Below are 23768 nucleotides of genomic sequence, written 5' to 3'. Positions count from 1 at the left end.
TTTTCCAAAAGGCATCTGAAGGACTCTCAGACCATAACCAACAAAATTCTCTGGTCTGATGAGGCTAAAATTAAACTCTTTGGAGTGAATGCGTTACATTTAGAGAAAACCAGGCACCGCTCATCATCAGGCATCATCATACCATCCCAACAGTGAAGCATGGTGGTGGTGGCAGCATCATACTGTGGGGATGTTTTTCAGCAGCAGGAATTGGAAGACTAGTCAGAATGGAGGGAAAGATGAACGCAGCAATGTACAGAGACATCCTGAATAAAAACCTGCTTCAGAGTGCTCTTGATCTCAGACTGGGGTGACGGTTCATCTTCCAGCACGACAATGACCCAAAGCACACTACCAAGATATCAATGGAGTGGCTTCACAACAACTCAGTGAATGTCCTTGAGTGGCCCAGCCAGAGCCTAGACCTAAATACTATTAAACATCTCTGTAGATATCTGAAAATCGCTGTACACTGTCGCTTCCCCTCCAACCTGATAGAGCTAATAAGTAGGCTAATAACATTGATGTATAAATATATAAAATGTATTTAAATAATGTAAAAACTGCAATCCACCAACCAACTATATAAATAAGAAAAACATAATAGGAAATACTGTAAAAATCCCCATGCTCTGTTTAAACTTGACCTGGGAAATATTTGAATGAGAATTAAAATTTCACAAGAGGGCTAATAATTGTGCCTTCAACTAAGTGTGAAAGATCCTGTTTTTTCTTCTAAATTGTCTAACTCTTTTATTTATTTATTTATTTTTTTGTTTTCTAAGAAAGCACTTTCTTTAGCCATTGTTGTCAAAGAGTGAGATTTATGGCATTTTTTACTCGGACAATGAACAAAAACAAGAGTTACTAGTTATCATAGTTGATAAGAACTCTGCTATTATTCAGATTTTACGTTTTCTTATTTATACTATTATTTTTGTCTTCCTTTGCAACAGACTTTGGTCTCTTCTAATTCTTTTAAATCTCTTTTTAAAATTCCTTCTTCAGGATTATTATTTTTTCAAGAAAGCATTTTCCTCAGCCATTGTTTTTAAAGACTGTGATCAATGGCGTTTTCACTTAATAATGACAATGAGCAAAAAATAACAGTTTTTACTTAGGATAGTTTCTTTCTTTGCCTGCCGATAGAAAGCGAGAAAGGCAGAAGACTGACAAACATTGTTTCTCACAGCGGGTTGTGAAGCAGGTGACAGAGGAATGAGCCCCTGATAAGACAACCACGCATCTCACTAATACATCCAGGTACTGTGAGATGACAATTCATCAAGAGCACACAGCAGCGAGTGTGTGTTTGTGTGTACAGTAAATCGCTTCAGTGCTTTCCAATATTGCTGGAATGTGTGTGTTTGTGTATGTGCTATGGGATTACAGTGGGATGTGTGCTTTCATGCTGTGTCTAATGTCTAACAGCAGGCTGTCCTATTGAAGTTACTTGTTTCCAGATAATGCTGCATTGTCCTTAGACTGAATCTGTTTGGTATTTTCAAATAATGTTATTTTAGCATAATGTTTACGTTTTGGGATCCTAGGGTCTATTCTTTGTATGTGGATTACTCAGTTAGTCGGATTTGATTATTGACAGTTTGATGTGGTGCAGGACAGTTTTGTTCTTTAAAACTCATCCAGGAGTTATTGTCATGGCAACAGGTCTGTAAGCTCAATCCTGCTCTATTTCAAATAAACAGGATCAGATAGTGTCATTTCAAGTGAAGGCGATACTTGTAGTATATGCCAACTGCAGATTTTTGTGAGAACGTCTTGGTTACTGTTGTAACCCTTGTTACATGAAAGAGGAAATGGAGACATTATGTCGGCATCACAAAATTTAGAGTCGCCCATCTGAAGGGAAACATCTTGGTATCCCTTGTTCCCTGACAGGAATGGAGACGTTATGTTGGTATGGCAGTATGGGGAAATCGCCATAGCATCATTCCGACATAATATAAATTAGTACCTGAAGTGGTATGACATTATAAGAGAATCGCCATAACGTCATTCCTACATAATTCGAAGTTGCCGATCTGAATGTGAACGTCTCTGTAACCTTTATTCCCTGACGGGAATTAAGATGTTATGTTGGAACGACAGTATTGGAAAATCACCATAACGTCATTCCGACATAATATAAATTAGTACCTGAAGTGGTCAGACATAATGGGGGAATCATCATAATGTCAGTCCAACATAACTCGGAGTTGTCCATCTGAAGGAGAACAATTTGGCATCCCTCGTTTTCTGATGGGAATGGAGATGATATGTTGCAACGTCATTATGGGAAAATCGCCATAATGTCTGTCCAACATAGTTTGGAGTTCCTGTTCTGAAGGGGAAGTATTCTTTAGCATAGAGTTGTGCTGACAAATGTTGATAGTGTGTGTTGTGGATATGCAGCGATCTCGCCAATAGTTGGTCATTCTAACAATATTAAGACAATTTGTGATTTATTAATAGATAAGCTGATGCTTGATTCTCCTTAAATCGGTCTGACCCAAGATGCATATTTCAGTCATCTGAAATATAGATTTTACATTAATAATTTACATTTACATCCAAAGGGACTTGCATTGCATACTCATTTAAGCAGTTCTGGCTTTCCCTGGGAATCGAACCCACAACCTTGGCATTGCTAGTGCCATGCTCTACTTTTTGAGCTACAAGAGGGCTATAATAAATAAATGTATTCTAGAGAATACATGTATTTATAAACTGTAACGTAGGTAGCAGCCACAAAGAGAACCCAAGAAATACTTCAGCAATGTGAAAATACCTGAGAAACTGTATATGTGAAAACCTCCAAATCTGTCTGACCTTTTTTCTTTTAAATGAGCATTTTATCTGATCTTTTTGGTTCACTTTCTTTTTATAATGCCATGAAAATAAGCCATTTCAATAACTTACTTATAGCTATTTTGTTGCTATTGAGTGGAAATTATAGAACTGCTTAGTGAGGTCTATTTCACCTTTTATCACCCCTGACTCATTTGTTCATGGCACATCACTGTACAGTGTATATTATGGTGTTGTGGTTGGCTGCCAGTGTGTTGCTGTGAAGGTGTTCTGTGTGACTTAACTGTAAAATAGTAAGTTTGATTTGTGAATTTCTAAAGACCATAAATAGATCATGCTGGAAAACCTGTTGCACACAATCTACATGTATGTCCTGTATGTTCCATGTTATCTGTCTGCAACTACCTAGCATCTATTTTCAGTTTGGTTGCACTGGGTTTGCAAGACTGTTTTTTTGGGAGTTCTGTGTGGTTTCTTTCTGTCAAACATTATTTTATCCAATGATTTTGTTGCACAACTTGGCCTTAACATTCTGATTTCCAGATGTAGTACAAGTGCTTTTGTTGTGTAACTGATGTTTTTCCAGGTGAAAATCGGTATACATACAATTTCCTATATTTTTAAGTCAATGTTTAGGGTTATACTAAAAAAAGCAAAAGGACAGTAATTATGAGTGAGAACAGTATACAAATCTTTAATTAAAAATCGAAAAAGCCATTACCTGAAGCTGAAAATTCTCAAATCATGAAATGGCTGCCCAGAATCCTGATCTAAACCTGATTGAAAATCCTTGGTGACTAATTAATGGCTAAGAAATCTACTATTCTAACTGAATTGTTGAAGAGATTGAGGTCTGTGAGAGACTAGTAAGGTCCAGAGAGAGTCTAGTCATGTCTGCGAGAGACTAGTGATGTCCTACTGGAGACTAATGATATCTGTGAAATGCTAGTGATGTCTGTTGGAGATTAGTCATGTCTGTTAGAGACTAGTGATATCTGTTAAAGTCTGGTATTATCTGCGAAAAACTAGTGAATATGTTGAGATATATATGCTACATGTATATATTGTTTTTTCGTTATTTTTGAGAACCGTGTCATGCCATGGTGAAGCTCAAATGAAAATTTCATCACATTTTGGATGCTGAAGATTATCTTTAACTCCACTATATATACAAGACTCACAAGAGAGAAGCAACTTTCTTATAGCATAACTACTCTGTATGTATGTGTGTGTGTTTGCATATATTTGATGGAAAGAAACCCACAACAGATGGTGCGTTTCAAAAGTGAGATAATTATGAAACGTTTCCATTTCATTGATGCTTCCGCAACAGACCTAAACCATATTCTCTCTCCTCGTCCACGAACGTGCCTTTCTCTGATGATTCATTGGCATCTTGCTTTCAATTTCCCTCAGTTTTAATGTCAGCCCTGTTCAATCAATGCCGCTAATAAACAAGCGCTAATAACACAAAGGGCCTGGAGCCTGCATAGATAGAAAGCTTTACTTTGATAGCCAATTAGGCCGGGCTTGCTTTCCTCATTGCGTTTGTCATAAGACTCCATGAGTCAAATAAATATCCAAGGTTGCCTGACACAATTAAAACCAGGAGACGAGAGATAGCGAGTCTAGAGACTTCACAGGGGAAAGTAGCGTTTGTTGTTGTTGTCGCTGAAGGAAAAGTCTCGTTGGTAAAGCAGAACGTTATAAATCACTAAATTGATGTAATTCTTTGGAAAGCTGATTGGATGAGCTGCTTTATTACGGCATGGCTTTTTTTTTTGTCGTTTTCCTTTTATTTTTTCCAGTCATCAAGCAGTGTTTAGCCTTTTATTAAGGCCTTTCCAGCCACACTATGAAAGAAAATAAACATGAGTTGCATTGTATACATAATGTTACGGAATTATTTTATACAAATCCCATAAGACTATATCAATAAGCGGCTTAATTGCGCAGTAGCCTTTGATGTAACGATATTCGAACCCACTAGGAAAACAATGGAACGGTTTGAATCGCTAGAATGACATTCCAAAATAACTCTGAGTTGCCGGTCTGAAGGGAGTCTCTTGTTTCCTGACGGGAATTGAGACGTTATGTTGGAATGACAAAATGGGAAAATCGGCATAACGTCATTCCGACATTATATAAATTAGTACCTGCAGTTGTACGACATTATGGGAGAATCGGAGTTGCCAATCTAAAGGGGAACGTCTTGGTATCCCTCACTTCGTGACGGGAATGGAGACGTTACAGTGTGTCTGATCAACAGTATGGGAAAAATCATCATAACGTAATTCAGACGTAAAATTAATTAGTACCTGAAGTGGTACAACATTATGAGAGAATCGTCATATCATTCCGCCATAACTCTGAGATGCCAATCTGAAGGACAACGTCTTGGAATCCCTTGTTTCCTGATTAGAATGGAGACATTATGTTGGAATGACAATGTGGGAAAATCACCATAACGTCATTCCGACATAATATAAATTAGTACCTGAAGTGGTACGACATTATGGGAGAATCGCCATAACATCATTCTGACATAACTCTGAGTTGGCAATCTAAAGGGGAACATCTTGGTATCTCTCGTTTCCTGATGGGAATGGAGACGTTATGTCAGAACAACAGTATGGGGAAAATCAACATAACGTAATTCGGACGTAATATTAATTAGTACCTGAAGTGGTACAACATTATGGGAGAATCGTCATATCACTCCGCCATAACTCGGAGTTACCAATCTGAATTGGATCGTCTTGATATCCCTTGTTTTATGATGGGAATGGAGACATTATGTCGGAATGACAGTGTGGGGAAAATCAATATAACTTCATTCTGACATAAAATTAATTAGTACCTGAAGTTGTACGACATTATGGGAGAATTGCCATGGTGTCATTACGACTTTACTCTAAGTTGCCAATCTGAAGGGAAACTCTTGGTATCCCTTGATTACTTAAAGAGAATGGAGATGTTATGTCGGAACCACAGTATGTGAAAATCTCCATAGCGTCATTCCAACACAACGTAAATTAGTACCTAGTTCCTTCCGACATCACATGGGGATGCAGATCTGAAGGGCAACATCTTGGTATCCCTTGTTTCCTGATAGGAATGAAGACATTATGTCGGAAAGTAGCGTTTGTTGTTGTCGCTGAAGGAAAAGTCTTGTTGGTAAAGCAGAATGTTATAAATCGCTGAATTCATGTAATTCTTTGGAAAGCGGATTGGATGAACTGCCTTATTATTTTCATTGTTTTCCTTTTATTTTTTTCCAGTCATCAAGCAGTGTTTAGCCTTTTATTGAGGCCTTTCCAGCCACACTATGAAAGAAAATAAACACCAGTTCCTTTGTATACATAATGTTATGGATTTATATTATACAAATCCCACAAGACTATATCAATAAGCGGCTTAATAGCGCAGTAGCCTTTGATGTAATGATATCCGAACCCACCAGGAAACCAATGGCAGGGTCTATCAAATGAAAGTCTGCGTAATGAGATTTCTTATTAATGAGGGTGAAATACAGTGGGGTCTGGTTGGAATAAAAAGCAGTATCTAGGGACTAAAGAGATCCCGCAAGTCAGCTGTACTATGGTAATGAGGTCTTGGTGAAACTACACTATTTAGAGGGACAAAGGAGCTGTTTGATGCATTAGGAGAAGGTTTTGCGCTTGACAATAGATTCATGGCTTCGCTGATATCTTTCATCAGCGCCAAAGAGCCTTCTGTAATCAATTACGAATCGCTTTGTGTTGTGGTTATGCCAAAAATGCTGAGAAAGCGCCATTCATGGGGCTGGTTAAATATTATTTGGGCAAAAATGAATGTGGGCTTGTTATGTGTATGTGTTGGTCATTTTTCAATCATGAACTCGCAAGAAAGAAAGAAACTTTTTAGTATTACAGGGACTTTTTTCATTGTGGCATTGTTCTTTTATTAATGATAATCAGTTTAGAGCTATTCATACTGTATAAAATGTAGAAAATAATGTAACAAGCTAAATATAGATTCAAGCATAATATAGATTCTGTAATAGGGGAATATTACAAATATATTGATTAAGGCATTTTCCATTCATTTTCATTCAACTGGAATGACATACATCAAACATACTGTACTGTAATTTACAGTAAACAATCAATTATTATAACAATGTGAAATGCAAAAATGTGACTGGAAACATTTTGATTCCCTTTACTAACTGTTATTTAACTTACTGTTACAAACCACTAACATAGTTGACAAAAACATACTTGACAGCAGAGTTGACGTTTTTAGCATTTTGTTCTTTAGCTCAAGATGCTAACCTCTAGCAAGGTATCACATAGATTGTCTAAAATAGGTTTGCGTGCATTTTCATCATGTTATTTATTATAAAATAATAAATATCATAATATTACACTTTACACTCAGAAATAAAGATTCAAAATCTGTCACTGGTGTGACTTTTGTACTACACAATAGCCGGCAGTTAGCTGTTTGCAACGCTCACATGGTCGCCCACTGAAGCTACCTGTACCTGGATGGGAAACCACATAAGAAAGCTAGGTTGCTGCCGGAAGTGGTCTTATTGAGGCCAGCAGGGGGTGCTCAACCTGTTGTCTGTGTGGGTTCTAACGCCCCAGTATAGTGAAGGGGACTTAATATTGCTCAGTCAGCGCCATCTTTTGGATAAGATGTTAAACAGAGGTCCTGACTCTAACTCTTTGTGGTTGTTAAAAATACCAGGATGTCCTTCGAAAAAGAGTAGGGGTTTAACCCTGGCATCCTGGCCAAATTTGCCAGCTGGCCTCTGTCCATCATGGCCTCCTAACCATAATTTGGCTTCATCACTCTGTCTCTTCTCCACCAATCAGCTGGTATGTGATGTGCGGTCTGGCGCAGTATGATGAGGAGATGAGATGCATGACAGGATTTGTAGTTCTCTTGGTGACAGATTTGTAGTTCTCCAGCGATCTGTATGGACTAGATTGCTGGTGATTATGACACTAAGGTGCACATTTGTACTTTTTATATATTAATATGTACCTTTAAGGACTTGTTAGGAACAAAAATGTACCTTTTGAAAGCTACCTGCCCCAGTGACAAATTTTGTACCTTTATTTCTGAGAGTGTATTATACAACATATAGTTTTTAAGTGAATGAGAAATTCACTGAAATATTACAGTAACAGGGTTGACAGATAATTAATCTAATACTACAGTGTAAAACCCAACAGGCACCTTTATCAAATGAAATGAGTGTAGTTAACTCAATGTACTGAAAATTAATTCTACTCAATTGAAAAGAGTTTTTACTCGTTGAAGGAAATGAGTTAATTAAATACCTCATTACTTCAACTTAAATGGAGTAAGTTCACAGTACTCAAATAGATTAGTTTTTTTGTAATTTAAATGGTTTGCAGCAATCAGTTACTTCAAACAGTTTGAGTTACCTTAACTTATTGGGTTTTACAGTACTCAGCTGATTTGAGTTCTCCATTTATTGGGTTTTACTGTGCTCAATTCTTTGTATACTCAAATAGATTAAGTTCACAGTACTTATTAGGATTAGTTTTTAAACTTAAATGGTTTGTTGCAATCGTTTTCCTCAAATGGTTTGAGTTACCTTAACTTTTTGGGTTTTACAATGTAGTATAACCTCAACATTTTGTACAAAATAAAAAAGAATAATTGACATGCCAGAATTCTCTACCATAGAAAGTGATAACATTTGGAGCAAGTTATATGCTTTTACTATAAGAGCTTTAATGATTGCCATGCCGGGGAAACCGGAGGAAACCCACGCAAAACACAGGGAGAACCTACAAACTCTGCACAGAAACGCCAACTGACCCAGCCGAGACTCGAACCAGTGACCACCTTGATGTGAGGGGAACATGCTACCCCACTGTGCCATTTTGCAGCCCCCAAACACAATTAAATAAACAAAATAAAGTCTAATGTTGTATCTAAATCACTAACCTTACATTGTAAACCAGCTTCTGAACTCTCAGACTACTTTTTTGTTTTATGAAAGTTTTTTCTTTGCCAAATGTTCTACGTGACACTTTGCAAATTCAACTCTGCCATCCTTGAGACTTTATGAAGTACTTGATAATGGCTCAGGCCCACACATATTCTGTTCTCTCTCGCACAGAAGAAACAGATCTAGCATTTACCTTGACCAAGCTCTTACTGGTGCTCTTCATCAAGAGCTGCTCATCTGCTCTTTATCTGTTCGCAAACTCTCTGCAATAGCAGAGCAAGCATCAAGGAGAGAGAGCGCCGGGGTCAAGGCTTTGCATTACAGGACTGTATATATGGAATTTGATCAGTCAAAGAGCTTCATATTGAGTTGAAAAGAAACCAGAAGAAAAAGAAGCCAAAAGCAATCAAGAGACTTTTAAAAGGATAAATAAGAGAGAAGATTAACAATCTGTTCTGTGAGGTTCAGGTTGTGGACATTTGAGTTTTTAATGAGTAATGACACATCAAACGCTCTTGTTTAGAGAAATTGCATTATACAGATACTGCGTTTCAAGACCTTGAGTCTGCTTTAAAGAAATCTCTCCTTTCATACAGTTGTGAAATGAATAATTGAATCAAATTGTGGTTAAAGGTTAAATAAACATAATTTCAGAGACGCTTAAAAGTTTGAATCTGAAAAGACAAAGGGTTGCGTTGGAATTAGTGGCCTTAAAGGAAGGCAATATTAACATAATATTTAATAAAGCTCATTAACATTGTCTCATCATGATTATGAGTTAGACAGGCAAAATCATTTAACATGACTTGTAATTTTTGTGCATGATGTTGTTTTTAAAAGCTAAAACTATTGAAGTCGTTCTGTGTAAATAAAGCTGAAATGAAAAATAAAGCTAAATAGAAATAATAATAGTATTGATAATGGCTGTGATGGCAAAAGCACAGCAAAATGTTGTCACTGGCGTTCAGATTTGTCATGAAATGGTATGTAAAAAATTTTTTAAACTGAAATAAAATAAAAATGTTAGATGTGGGAAATAATAGATCAAATGTTGTTTTCACATGTTGAAGTTATAAAATACTGAAAAATAATACTGAAATAAAGGACAAAGCTGATTATAATAATATTATTAATAATAATAATAATAATAATAATAATAATAATAATAATAATAATAATAATAATAATAATAATAATAATAACAATAACAAAACAATAAAATAAATAAATGTATATTATTATCAATAATAACAACAACAATAACACACTAATAAAATAAATGAATATTTATGTATTATACATGTATATTATGTATTTAAGTTTATAAATGTATATTATTATTATCATTATTATTATTATCATTATTATTATTATTGATAATGATAATAATAAATACAGTAACAAAATAATACAAATAAAGAAATGTATATTATTATTATTATTATTATTATTATATAAGTAATAATAATGATAACTTTAACAAAATAATACAAATAAATAAATGTATATTATTATTATTATTATTATCAATAATAATAATAATAACAATAATAATAATAATAGTAGTAGTAGTAGTATATATATATAGTAGTATAAATAAATCGAAGTGCAAATCAATGCATACATAGCAGAAGAGAACAAATTATTTTTTCCTACCAACAAATATTAATCCGACACCAAATATAAAAGCAGACACTAACCCGCTATAACGTCGTCACCAATGACTAAATCTCCAAAAGACCTACCTAGAAAACATTAGTGAATTGAATCTCTGACATGGACATGAGAGTTATAAATTACTGAAAAACAGCTGCAGGTGAAGTATATTAATCGCCAGTGCTCAGTTTGTGATCATATCTCAGTTTTGTTCTGTTGATATGTAATTTCGATTATTCATAGCTTGAAACAGATGGAAAATGACTGGATTGCGCTCGCTCTTGCAGCTATTGGGAGGGCTTAAATGGAGCAGTGCTCATAATATCGAGGGAAAAGAAAAAGACAGCTGTGAAACATAACCTGTTTTGTATTTTTGTAGGAAATACAGTTTAGATCTGTTTAGGGTAAGAGATGTGTGTTATTGCCGTCTATCACTGAATGTGTCAGGAATATCGAAAATAAAACCAACTTAACCCCGGTCTTTTAGCGCCTCTCACACAGCTTGATCCGCGCTGGCATTTCTCCCCTCGGGTTTTAGGTTTTGGAAAGGGAAAAAATTCCTCCACCCTGTCCAAACTTTTAGGATACCGTGTATCAGATTTGCGCAATCCATATGCACAACGCTTTGGCTTGTTTCCAACGAAAGCTTAACAGTCTTCCTGTGCGTTGCTAAGCCATGATTGGTGTGTGGCGGTTTTCAGGTGGCTTAGCGAAGGGTCAATTGAGGTGAATTTCACATGTGCATTACATGTCATTCGCACCAGTGTGTATTTGCACCTATATGCATGTTCGCATTAACTTTGTATTTTATCTATTTGCACAAATTCACATTATCAATCACTCATACTTGCTCTATTTTGTTATTTCTTCAAATCTAAAGTTGAAAGTGGCACCTTTTAGAGAAAGCATACCAACTTGAAATCCTTCTGGTCTCTTTAAACATACAAAGACGGAGGCTAATGAACAAAACATTTAATATTTTGAGCCTCTAGAACTGAAAACATGCTAATTGTGGCCTTCATGCAAAATGCGGATCTCTTTACACCTTGCAAAGCCAGAATCTCTCTGGTGACATTTAACCATTTCCCCATTGCCACTTGGACAATCACATCAATTGTAACAATTAGCCTGGTTTAGATTGTGTTACGGCTAAGTGCCATTTAGCCAAACAATGCATTCGAGTCAAATCAATGGCCAAGGAGAAATCACATCGATCTTAGGTGTGCAATGAGAAAATGTCTCATCTTGGAAGAAAAAAAATACTATTGTGTTTAGTAGTGGTCAGGTTTGCTTCTGTGGACGGCAGCTTGCTTGGCGTCACACTAATTCTGTCCCTTTCTTCCCTATAGAGATGAATAGATTGAGTCTTTCATTAGATAAATGGTGCCCAGAGAGTTTTAATGAGGGAGGACAACTGCAACTATCCGTCTGGTGACCTATTATCATCTGCAATTGCGTTGAAATCTCATTTGACTGGATTTTTAATTAAACCTGCCGCTAAGTAAAAGGCCACGTGCATTTTGCGGCACAAGTCAGGGCACCACCGGTAATCAGAGATTGCAGGTAACTTTTAATCATTCCTCCGAGCCTTATGGGAGTCTAGCTGAAATGTTATATAAGCCAGAGCCGTGTTGAAAAACCCAGCCTACGAGTACAAAAAGTGTTACTTTATGATTTATTCTCTTTGTTTAGAGTGCCCTTATTATGCTATTTCAGATATTTTCTTTCATGCTTTGTGTAATGTCGCTGTTTGTGTATTTGTGAAGCTCAGTGGAAAAGGTCTGCAAAGGTGGAGATGTATGATTACTTTTAATTGATCAATTGTTGCTTTATGACGTGCAGTTCTTTATTTTATGCCATTTATCATGCTGGTGTCATTTAAAAAAAATAGTGGTTGTAATATTTGTTAAAAATATGTAAGCTGTAAACTTGAATGTAACTTTTTGTGAGGTGGTAGCAACTGAGATCAACCCAGGTTCATTATCGATATGCACCCCTTTATACATTTTTGGACAGCATAAAATCCGTCCCATGAGGTACTTTTTTTTGCAGTTTTTGTTTTCATGAATCCTGCAGAGGCCGCTGTTTACTCCTTTTTAAAAAAAATGTATTTAGTTTTTAAAAAATTTTTTTTTTTCAAATTTCTGTCGCGAGTGCCATTCGCCCCTGTTGTTTTCGCGTAAATCCACAAGAGGCTGCTGTCAGCTGACTGACTGACTGATTAACCGACCAATTAGCCCAACCACCGCCTTCCCTAAACCCAACCGATAGTGTTTTCAAAAGCCCCGATTGACCAGCCCTCTGCCTTCCCTAAACCCAGCCGATAGTGTTTACAAAAGCAATGCAGAAAAAGAAAAATCCTTGTGGCCGCCTGATTTTTACCACGTTTTCAGATGTTGTCACGTTCTCATCCTGTGATTTACTTGTTTATTTTATTTTTTGCCTTTTGTTTTAGTTTTACCTGCTTTCTGAAACTGTTCTTTGTTACGAACCCCTTCATAACGGTCAACTCCTTTGTGCGTCCTAAGTCCGATGATGTATGCGACGAGCCACTGGACTAACTGGTAACAGCAGAAAAAAAGCCGTCCACATGGAGGTAAGCAGTCAGCTGGTAGCACGAAAAGAAACACAAACCGTCTGAGACGCCAGACCGCCCCATATGTAGTTCTGGCTATATAATTCATGCTCTCCAATACTGTATACAGGGGTACATTTTCAAATGAACCTGTGTTGGTAAAAAGCAGTTAGTTAAATTATTTTTTAAAAAGTGTGTAAACCCATTGTCTTATAAATAAAAAAAAAAGTGAAAAGACGCATTTTAGCTTGGAACTTTTCAGCTGACTTGACTTAATTTGTATAGTTATCCTCCTAGTTAGAGTATATTCAGTGTTGCCAACTTGACTTTGTCGCTATATTTAGTGACTTTTCAGATTCCCCTACCAACAAAATTTCAAAAAAGCGACTCACGTCAACTCTAGCAACTTTTTTGGGTGTTGCTGTAGATTTTTATAGACTCTCATGTGTCCATACTGTACCGTTCTTACTCTTCTCCACAAGCTGCTGGGGATGCCGTCAGCCCCTCCCCCACCTCAGAGCACTTACAGGCGGCCCAGTCCTCGTACAGCAGTCTCTCCCACCTGCAGCCTGAGAGCGAATCACTCCTCTGTGTACCGACGGCAAATGGCCAAAAAGACAAGACAATAAATAATTTTATGTTGCGTTAGCTTGTTTTAATAAGTTAATCAGGTTTCAACTAAATGTTTTAAGTTATACCAAGTCTAACTAACAAATTTTAGTCCGTTTAGACTAGAAAAGTTCATTTGATTCAACTAAAAAAATAGGTTTATTTTAATACGGTTCAGAAAGGTTATGTGTTGTAATGCTCAAATGCAACTAAGTTCGCTGGTGGGTGGCCCTGACTACAAAATGTCAATGCCTTCAACTTTCAAAGTTACTTGCATGAAAAATAAGATTAATTTAGTCAAATAGCATCCTTCTGAGAGCTCTCCGGCGATGATGCTTCTGATCTCAAGGTAGCATTGTCTCTCCGAGCTGGGTTATTTGCTGGTTAATGCAAACTTCAGTCAGACCCGTGAGGCCCTGGGGAGTCCTATCCCTCCAAACTGACACCAAAGTCAAATTTTCTGCTTGCTTTTTAGCTGGCTGCACCACAGGTCTCCTGCTGTTTGCAATCAGGAGCTCGCAAAAGCCCAGAATGCCTTTGATCTGTGTGATGTCTCTCTCTTTCTGTACTGTGCTGCTGTCTTTCTCTCCTCCTGTCCTTCAGAGTGTGCCAGGATTTTTGCTATTCAGGAATTGAGTGTGAAAATGGCATTTAATTTCGGCTTCAATTTTAATTGACTTTTAGTTGGATGCTGGATTGTCAGCTTAATCAGGAAATTCAAATAGAATAAAATCCTAAGAAAAATACAAAGGCTATAAATGATAAATTTGTAAGTTCATTCATTAATAAAATATAATATTATTATTATTATTATTATTATTATTATTATTATTATTATTATTATTATTATTATTATTATTATTAATAATGATGATAATAATAATAATAATAATAATAATAATAATAAATCATCATCATCTATTTATTTATTTATTTAACAATAATTGTTGTTGTTGGTGTTGTTATCATAATTAATTATTTAATTAATAATAATAATAATTATTATTATTATTTATTTTTATTATTTATATATTTAATAATATTAATAATAATAAGAATTATAATAATGTTATTATTATTATTATTATTATTATTATTATTATTATTATGTGTATTTAATACTTATTATTATTGTTATAATTAATTTATTTATTCATTTAATAATTGTTGTTTTTTTGTTGTTGTTATTATTATAATAATTTTTAATTTATTTATGTTTAATAATTGTCGTTGTTGTTTTTGTTGTTATTATTATTATTATTATTGTTATTTTTATTATTTTATTAATTTGTTTGTTTATTTAATCATAATAGTTACATTATCATTATTGTTTTTTATTTATTTACTACTCATAATAAATAATAATAATAATGAAAATAATAATAATAATAAAAACAATTATTATTATTATTATTATTATTATATTATTATTATTATTATTATTATTGTTATTATTATTATTATTATTATTATTATTATTATTATTATTATTATTATATTTTTAAAGAATTATACATCAGTATATACATATATACATATACATACATACATACATACATATATATATATATATATATATATATATATATATATATATATATATATATATATATATATATATATATAAACAAAGGAAAAATGAAGACAACATCAGTATAATACAAGCAAACCATGACAGCATCAACATCATTTAGTCCATTTACAAGTATACTGTATATGGCTTTGGAAGTCATTTTTGAATAGACACCACATGGTAGTGAACTTGGACCCAGAACCGTTTAAATTAAGTCTTATTTTTTCCAAACTAAGGAAATGCAACACAACATAATTAGCCCACTGTTTAGATGGGGGATGGGGGAAATGACTGTTTCTAATTGAATCAAGCGTCTTGCCTAAAGAGAAGTAAAGGCAATGCAGTTCAATTCACTTTTTGACAAATTGTTATTTTCATATACAGTACCAAAGACAGAAGTTGAGGGATTTGTACAAACATCTTTGCAAAATATTCTGGAGTAAGATTAAAAAAAAGTAGTTGACCAAAATACAGATATAATCAAAACATAAGGGCCAATGAAGCAGGGGATGGCTTGCATATATAGGCTCAACAGAGGAATACATCCATGCCAGTTTGGCCTTGGAAAGATGAAGTCTGTGTACCACTTTAAATTGAATAAGTCTATGTCTAGCACAAATAGAGGACAGTTTAACTACTTTTTTTCAGACTATATTTTAGTTTTAGAACAATATAGAAATATTTTAAGCAGCTAACTTTGTGTAATTTTTATATATTTATTTAATTTAAAAATACTTTTTAATATGTATCTAATATTATATGTTGTTCTTCAATAAACTTATTTTAGCTTATGCACGTTCTTTAGTTTATAATTCTGCATTGCTAGACAACATTGATTTAAAAATACAGTAAAAACAATAATATTGTGAAATATTATTACATTTTCTAAGTAATAATCTCATCTTAAATATCCTCACATCTTAAATATCACAAGAACCTTCAGAAACCCTTTGTCTCCCAAATTATATTCTTAAAAAAAGGGATCACTTGAAGTTATTGTGTTTATTAAGTGTTCCCTTTATGTTTTGAGCAGAATATATACATTTGTTTTAAGTGAATATGCAATAAACCATATTAACTTAATTTAAATACGTTTCAGTCTTACTTTTAATGTGGAGTGGCATAGGCGTGAGTGTATAATCACAGTGTTCATTTTTAAGATAACTATTCCTTTGAAATTCGGTTTATTCCCCTTGTTTTTAAGAGGCTAATGTGTATCTCTTCTGTCCATGATATGGCAGGTCATGCATTACATTGAATGGGCTTGGCTAGACATTCAGTGCTAACATCTGCTGCGCTTCCCATTATATTTTGTCATTCCTGTCACATTTCACTTCGTATTTTTATACTGAAAATCCCCAGAACTGTACAGTCACCGGCACACAATGATTATGCTTTTAATGCCCTATATATACGTCTCTTTTTCAATTCCTGCTCTTTCCAGAAGCATTTTCACCTTTTACTTGTGTTCCTCCATGAACTGTTGTCTTCCTCCCCTACACAAGTATTTTGTTTTACATTTTCTTTTCTCCCCCATTCTCTCTCACTCCCTTTCTCCCTCTTTTTTTCATATGCAGGAGTTCAAAGTTTAGTATTTCAAAGCAGCTTCCTTTTTGAAGGGAAGAGAATCTTTGAATTATGCATTGGCTGTTTAGAGCGAGCTAAAGTAGACTGGCTCCAACCAGGGGGAAACTGAGGCTTCAAAAATCAGCCGCTTAATGAAAAGAACCACATTTCTTTAACATTTCATTTCTCTCTCTTTCTCTCTTTCTAAAATAGAAGAATGGTGTCCAATTTTAGGGGAGTTTTTTTTATATATTATTATTATTTATGGACAAATACATTGCTGGGATAGAAAACAAGTCCATGGTTTAGTTTATTTTCTGTTATAATGCCAATTTTGGTTGTCGCATAAAAGTAAAATCAGTGGTGTGGGGTCAAGTGATGTTGGGTTGATTTTAAAAATTGAAAATTTAATATGCCTTTTATTAATTAGGGGAGGATTTGGAAACTCTTAATACAAGGGGGAATAAATCAATGCATTTGTATAATTGATGATAATGATGATGATGATGAAAGGTCCCTTAGGATATATGTTTGAAAGCATAACGTATTGTTTTTATTTATTTATTTATTTGTTTGTTTATTTATTGTTTTATTTGTTTATTTATTCATGTATTGTTTTGTTTATTTATTATATTATTTATTGTTATTTCAGTATTGTTCATTTATTTATTTATGTAATTTTTATTTTTTTTATTTCTGTATTTTATTTTTGTATTTATTGTTTTATTTATTTATTGTTTTATTTATGTATTTATTGGTTTATTTCTTTATTTATATTTTTATTTATTGTTTTATTTATTTATTGGTTTATTTATGTATTTATTTGATTATTTCTTTATTTATAATTTTATTGTTTTATTTATTTATTTGTTGGTCTTTTTATTTATTGGTTTATTTATGCATTGTTTTAATTATATATTGATTTGTTTATTGTTTTATTTACTTATTTCTTTATTTATTCTCCCAAAGTTATACTATATATTTTTTTATGTTTTTATCATTTTGTAATTAAAATGGCTGGAAAAGCCGAGAGTCTCTCTCTTTCTCAAAGTTTTTTTCATTATTATTTATGGACCAAAATATAGCTGTTTTTCTCTGTAACTTGCTTATGTCTTTTAAAGGTTCTTCCTTTTTCTATTACAATTAAACCAATTTTATACTATATACAGTATAATATATCATAATTTTATTTATTTATTTTACTGGACAGCTAAAGGGGGAAATAACAAAATAACTTTTTTTGTTTGTATCTTTGCCTTTTTTATGCCTTTTTTACATTCTTTGCTTTGTCCTGTGTGCAAAATACTTGATATTATTTTTCCATGTGTTTTTTTTTTTTTTTTTTTTTTTTTGTAAATGCCGCAAATTTTTGCTGCTTTTTAATTTTTGTTGAAGTTGATTTTCATTAGGCAATATTCATGTATGACTACAAGTATTCTTGTAACCTAAATTTGGATTAGACTTTTTCTACTTAGATTGGTCTTGCAAAAGTAGTCATCTGGAAGGTGTATAGAGCTGAATTGGAAGACCAGAAAGTTAATGTGGTTAATCTGTTAAATGCTTTTGTGGAATCAAATATTTGACATGAATTCCATCAAATGAACAGTGAGTAAATGAGTTTTGAGGAAAAGAAGAAAATTGTGCATTAACAATGGGTTTGTAAAAAAAAAAAGACAATCTGTTTTTAATTGAAATAAGATGTTATACTTGTTAAAATGGTTTTGCTGGTAAAACAAATTGCCTTTTAAAAGTCTCAATAATTGTTGGAAAAAGCACTATAAAAGTAAACCTGAATTTAATTGAATTCAATGGAATTGTTGCATCTTTCTGCTTATTGCATGCTTTTCCAGAGGAGCTTGCGATTTGTTTAAGACTGAACCAAGGGCATGTGCACATTTATGTAAATTGAGTGTGCTTTGTCACCTGTTAGTACACGTTAACTTAAAAATAACTATGTTTCTAGGGGAATATTTCAATAGGAAACAGCATCTCAGCTCTTTACAAAGTAGCAGCTTATTAGTAGTTACATCACAGTTTTTTTTCTTTTCAATATTTGTTTTTTAGCTTTAAAAACTGAAATGTGGTGTAAAAATGTTTTGGCTAACATCTGTATGAACTTTTTCTAATCTTTCAATCTAAAACACAATTTTTATATGAATTCACAACATTGCCATAAAGACGAACTGAAGGTTGTGCTTTGTGTTGGATGCAGGACTATTGAAAACAGTTTTACATTTTTCCAGCTTCAAAACAAACTTGCTATTTCATACAGCAGGGCTTCAGATGAGTTCTGTTTAGTCCTGTAGAAAGCCTTAATTATTCAATCAGAAACAGTTAATAGAAAAAATCTATATTGTATGTATATTTTGATAGACTCTAGATAGTCTGCTTGCACACTTTAACCTCGCATACAAGTACATTCATTTCCTCGCTAGTTACAGTAAGTGTTCTGGGTTGTTGTTGATTTTTTGTACACAAAATCTGCCGTAAGTAAATAGCGAATCCACCTGCATGATCACCAGCGATTCAGGCTTTGTAGTTCACAAGAAAACATCCGTTATCACCTGAACTACAATTCTGCCGTGATATGAACAACAACTCCCAGAAGTATTTGCACTCATCGCTCTTGCCACAGCTGACAATCATTCAAACACTGACACACACACACAGCTGAAGCTCATGATTGACTCATTACCAGGACTATAAATACACCTCACATTTACACACACAGTGCTGAGTCTTGTTATTATAACAACACAAAGTGTTTTCCTGTCTTGTCTAGCCATGTCTTGACCCTTCGTCTTGTTTGTTTGTTTCTATTGTTTTCGCCGCCTGTCCTGACCATTCACCTGCTTTGCTGACTACGCTTCTGTGTTACCCCTATGATTAGTGGTGGGCAAAGCGAGGCTTCATGAAACATGAGGCTTCGAAACGTTTCGAATGACCTAGTGGTCATTTTTTATGTATTCTTCAGCAAAGGAACAGTAAAGCAAATTTAGGAATTACACCCAAATTAACACTTTGTGAATAAATATGTCTTGTTTTGGTCATTAAAAAAGTAACATTATTAAAATACATCAAGTCATAATTTCAGAGTATTTGTACAAGACAGGATTCAAACTCAGGACATTTGCAGCAGTAGAGCTACTCTGTGCACACGCACTGTCCACTAAGCTACATGAAACGCAGATTTGCCAGGTGTCTAAATGCTTAAAAATAGTTTAATGCTTTGAATCGCTGTAGTCACGTGACCTGGTGTTTTGAATCACCTTATTCACATGACCAGGGTGTTTCAGATCATGCTTTGGTGCAGTGTTTCAAAACACTTGTGCTTCTGGATCTCGACACTGTGTTGAAACGTCAGTTTCACATCAGTCATCCCTAATGATACTGTTTGTACCCGTTTGACCGTTGCCTGCCTGACCATTCTTTGGTTAATAAATACTGCATGTGGATTTTGAGCTCCGTTGCCAGAATCCTGTGTTACACCACATTCCAGAATCCTGTAATCCATGTTATGCCCAAACCCCACCCCTTACTCATTTAGACAATAATGACTACTCTAATGGCCCGTTTCCACTGAGTGGTACAGTACGGTTCAGTACAATACGTTTTCATGGCCGTTTCCACTCTCTAAAGGTACCTAAAAGCGAACCGTACCATACCACTTTTTGGGGATCCTTTGCAAAGGGTACCTAGCACAGCAAAAGGGTACCAAAGGGTGAGCTAGACACGCTGTTGAACGCTATTGGTTTACAGAGATATGTCACTTTCTCTAGCAACAAGCCAGAATGAAAACAAAGTAACCGCTATGTTTTAAATACACAGCCGACACATTTACTGTATTTATATATACATATATAATAACAAGCCATGGTCGACCCGAGCTCAAACAAACCTTGTCGTCGTCTTGATGAACAGCCACAAAGCCAAGAAGAAGAGCAGAATCTGCCATGTGCCCCGTAGTTTTTTTTTACAATGCCATCTAAAACGTGAACAGTTTCGCTTTCTCGCTTGCGCTCGCCACACATCTATATTTGAATTAACAAACTTCTTGAGCTGATGATAATAACATGCGTGTGATTATTGAGGTGCTTCTGATATCCGATTCTGTCAGAAATGAACAAACGTGAGTGACTCGTGAGAGTGAAAAAACAAAGGAGAAGCAGGAAAAAAACAAAAGAGCAAATGATTCTTTCAGCAACCTAAAACATAAACAAACTGCCATGTTTAACTATTATCATCACCTTTTGAACTATTATGAACTTGCAATGATGAAATTACTTTCTAACAGAGGTTACATGTGCTGTTGAAGATTAAAGATACAGATGAGAGGTTTTCACTGACTGGGCTATATGTTGCGTGTTGTTTTTGAAACTAAATATGGACTAAATGTATGTTGTGTGTAGTTTTTTCTGTAATTGGTAACATCTGAGATTGTAAGTGTCTGTAGGTCTTCATATATTCTGCATTTATTTATTTATTTTTAATAATTGCAGACGTTACAGTAGGCTATTTTACACTATCATTGATCTGCAGTTATAATCATGTTCATAAAAAGGTTAGTAATGGACATTTTTACACAAGTATTTATGTTTAAAGCATCTGTTTTGTGAGAAGTGCTACTCATATGATATGTGAACGACCCGTACAGACAACTTTACAGGTGAATCCAGATTTTCAAATCTTGGCATGTCTTAACAAGCCATACATCAATGGATAGTGTAATTATCAGCTTACAGGTAAAATGTATTGTTCTCAATTTAAAAAAAAATAATAAAATGGACATGTATGCCTGTTTTTGCAGTCACATTTATCAATCATACAAAAATGAAACCAGCAAGAAGAAGAAGAAAAACAGCTGAATTGCTGGCAATCACGGCCTATTACTATTTGCATCTGTTTAATTTTATTTAAATAAGCATATATTGAAAATGCATTACTGCTTATAATCAGCATAAATCAGTTTATTGTGGAGACAAATACATTTATTCAGTTGAAGAAATACATAATCATAGATATTATCTTATGCATAAACTACAACTGACTGTGAAACATGCAATATTCAGTTAGTTACTTTTGTTTATTTATTTTTGGCGGCACGGTGCCTCAGTGGTTAGCACTGTCACCTCACAACCAAAATGTCACTGGTTCGAGTCCCAGCTGGATCTGTTGCCATTTCTGTGTGGAGTTTGCATGTTCTCCCAGTGTTTGTGTAGGTTTCCTCCAGGTGCTCCGGTTTCCCCCACAGTCCAAAACATGTGCTATAGGTGAATTGAGTAAACAAAATTGGCCATAGTGTATGAGTGTGTGTGTGTGAATGTGAGAGTATATGGGTGTTTACTAGTACTGGGTTGAAGCTGGAAGGGTATCCACTGCGTTAAACATATGCCAGAATAGTTGGTGGTTTATTCCGCTGTGGCGACCTCTGATAAATAAGGGACTAAGCTGAAGGAAAATGAATGAATGCATTTATTTATTTATCTGTTGCCATATTCATTGTTCTTTTGATGCTGTTAAACAAGTCGAGAATATTTTGTGACAGAACAAAAAAATCTTACAATACTTTAAGAAAGGAGTAGCTACTTTTTGTTAGTACTTGTAGGAGCTTGTTATTTTTTTCCCCAAAAAAAGACTGACTGCAGTACTATGAAACTTGCTTCAGCTACAGGCTTCTCATGGTTTTAAAGTAGATGGTGTGCATGATGCTTTGTGAAGCAGGTGTGTGGATGTGGATCAGAATGTGTGTGAAAGTGGCCATTTTTCTTTGCTCTGAAGAAGCTGAAGGAGAAGTGAGAGACGGATGGGAATTAACTCCAGCTGCGGGTGAAACAGGTCTGTGGCATTTTTGGGGGCATAGGATTGTTTGATGGCACCTCCACCTGGCGATGGGATGGTACTGCAGCCAACTATTTCTATGAAGCTTGTTTTGCCTCTTGGAAGGGTCATCGAGAAACAGGTCCATTTTTTTTTTTCAGTTAAGCGAATGATTTTTAATGAAGTTCGATTCTGTTACTTGCATGCAGACGGAATACAATAAAATACTCTGGCAGTGTTTACACTTCTGAACTGCAAAACAAATGAGGTTTCAGAGCTGTGAGCTTGCAGACTGAAATAAATGTTGATCAGGGAGATGAACTGAATGTGATGAATGCTGTGGAATGAATGTAGTAGGACTGTCAACAAGCGAAGCAATTCGTTGTGATGTCCCATTTGCAAATAATACTTGTGTAGATTGAATGTCTTCAATGAATCTAAATATTGACAATATAAAATGTTAATTAATATAGTCATTAAGGAACTGGAATCATTATGTGAAATTTGAATTGTCAAAATTATTAAGTCATTGAGACAAATTGCATTCAGTATATAAGGACAAACAAAAAACTTTAAAAACTCATTTGTTTTCCTCAATTACTGAATTGTTCAGAACAGTTTTGTCTCACTCACTGAACTGCATTGATTTGAAGCCGAAAAGAATCACTAATTAAAGGGCAAGTTCACCCAAAAATAAAAATGACCTAATTTACTCTCCCTCTTCTGGTTTTAAACCTTTATTAGTTTATTTCTTTTTTTGAACATAAAACACGATTTTTTTGAAGAATGCTAGTTATTGGCAAACATCTACCTCCATAGTAGGACAAAAAAAAGTATAGAAGTCAATGGGTGTCAGCTAACGGTTTGTGTCCAACAGAAAAAATAAACTCATAAAGGTTTTGAACAGTTGAAGTGTGAGCAGAATTAAATTTTTTTTTGTGAACTATCCCTTTAATTCATTAAGGAACTACTGTAGAATCTGTTCTGAATGAGAACGGGTAATTTTGTTCCTTAACATTACTAAAATAATCAATATATAATCTATATCATTGTTTATTTGCCTTGAAAACGTTAAACACAATCGGAGACAGTTAAAACAGTGACAATTAAAATAAACAAGTTAGAGAAAAAAAACATTAAAATATAAAATTTACTCAATAAATAAATAAGAAATAATGTTTCATCAG

Source organism: Danio aesculapii, chromosome 23 (genome assembly GCF_903798145.1).
Source record: "Danio aesculapii chromosome 23, fDanAes4.1, whole genome shotgun sequence".
Taxonomy (NCBI): domain Eukaryota; kingdom Metazoa; phylum Chordata; class Actinopteri; order Cypriniformes; family Danionidae; genus Danio; species Danio aesculapii.
This window is presented reverse-complemented; position numbering follows the sequence as displayed.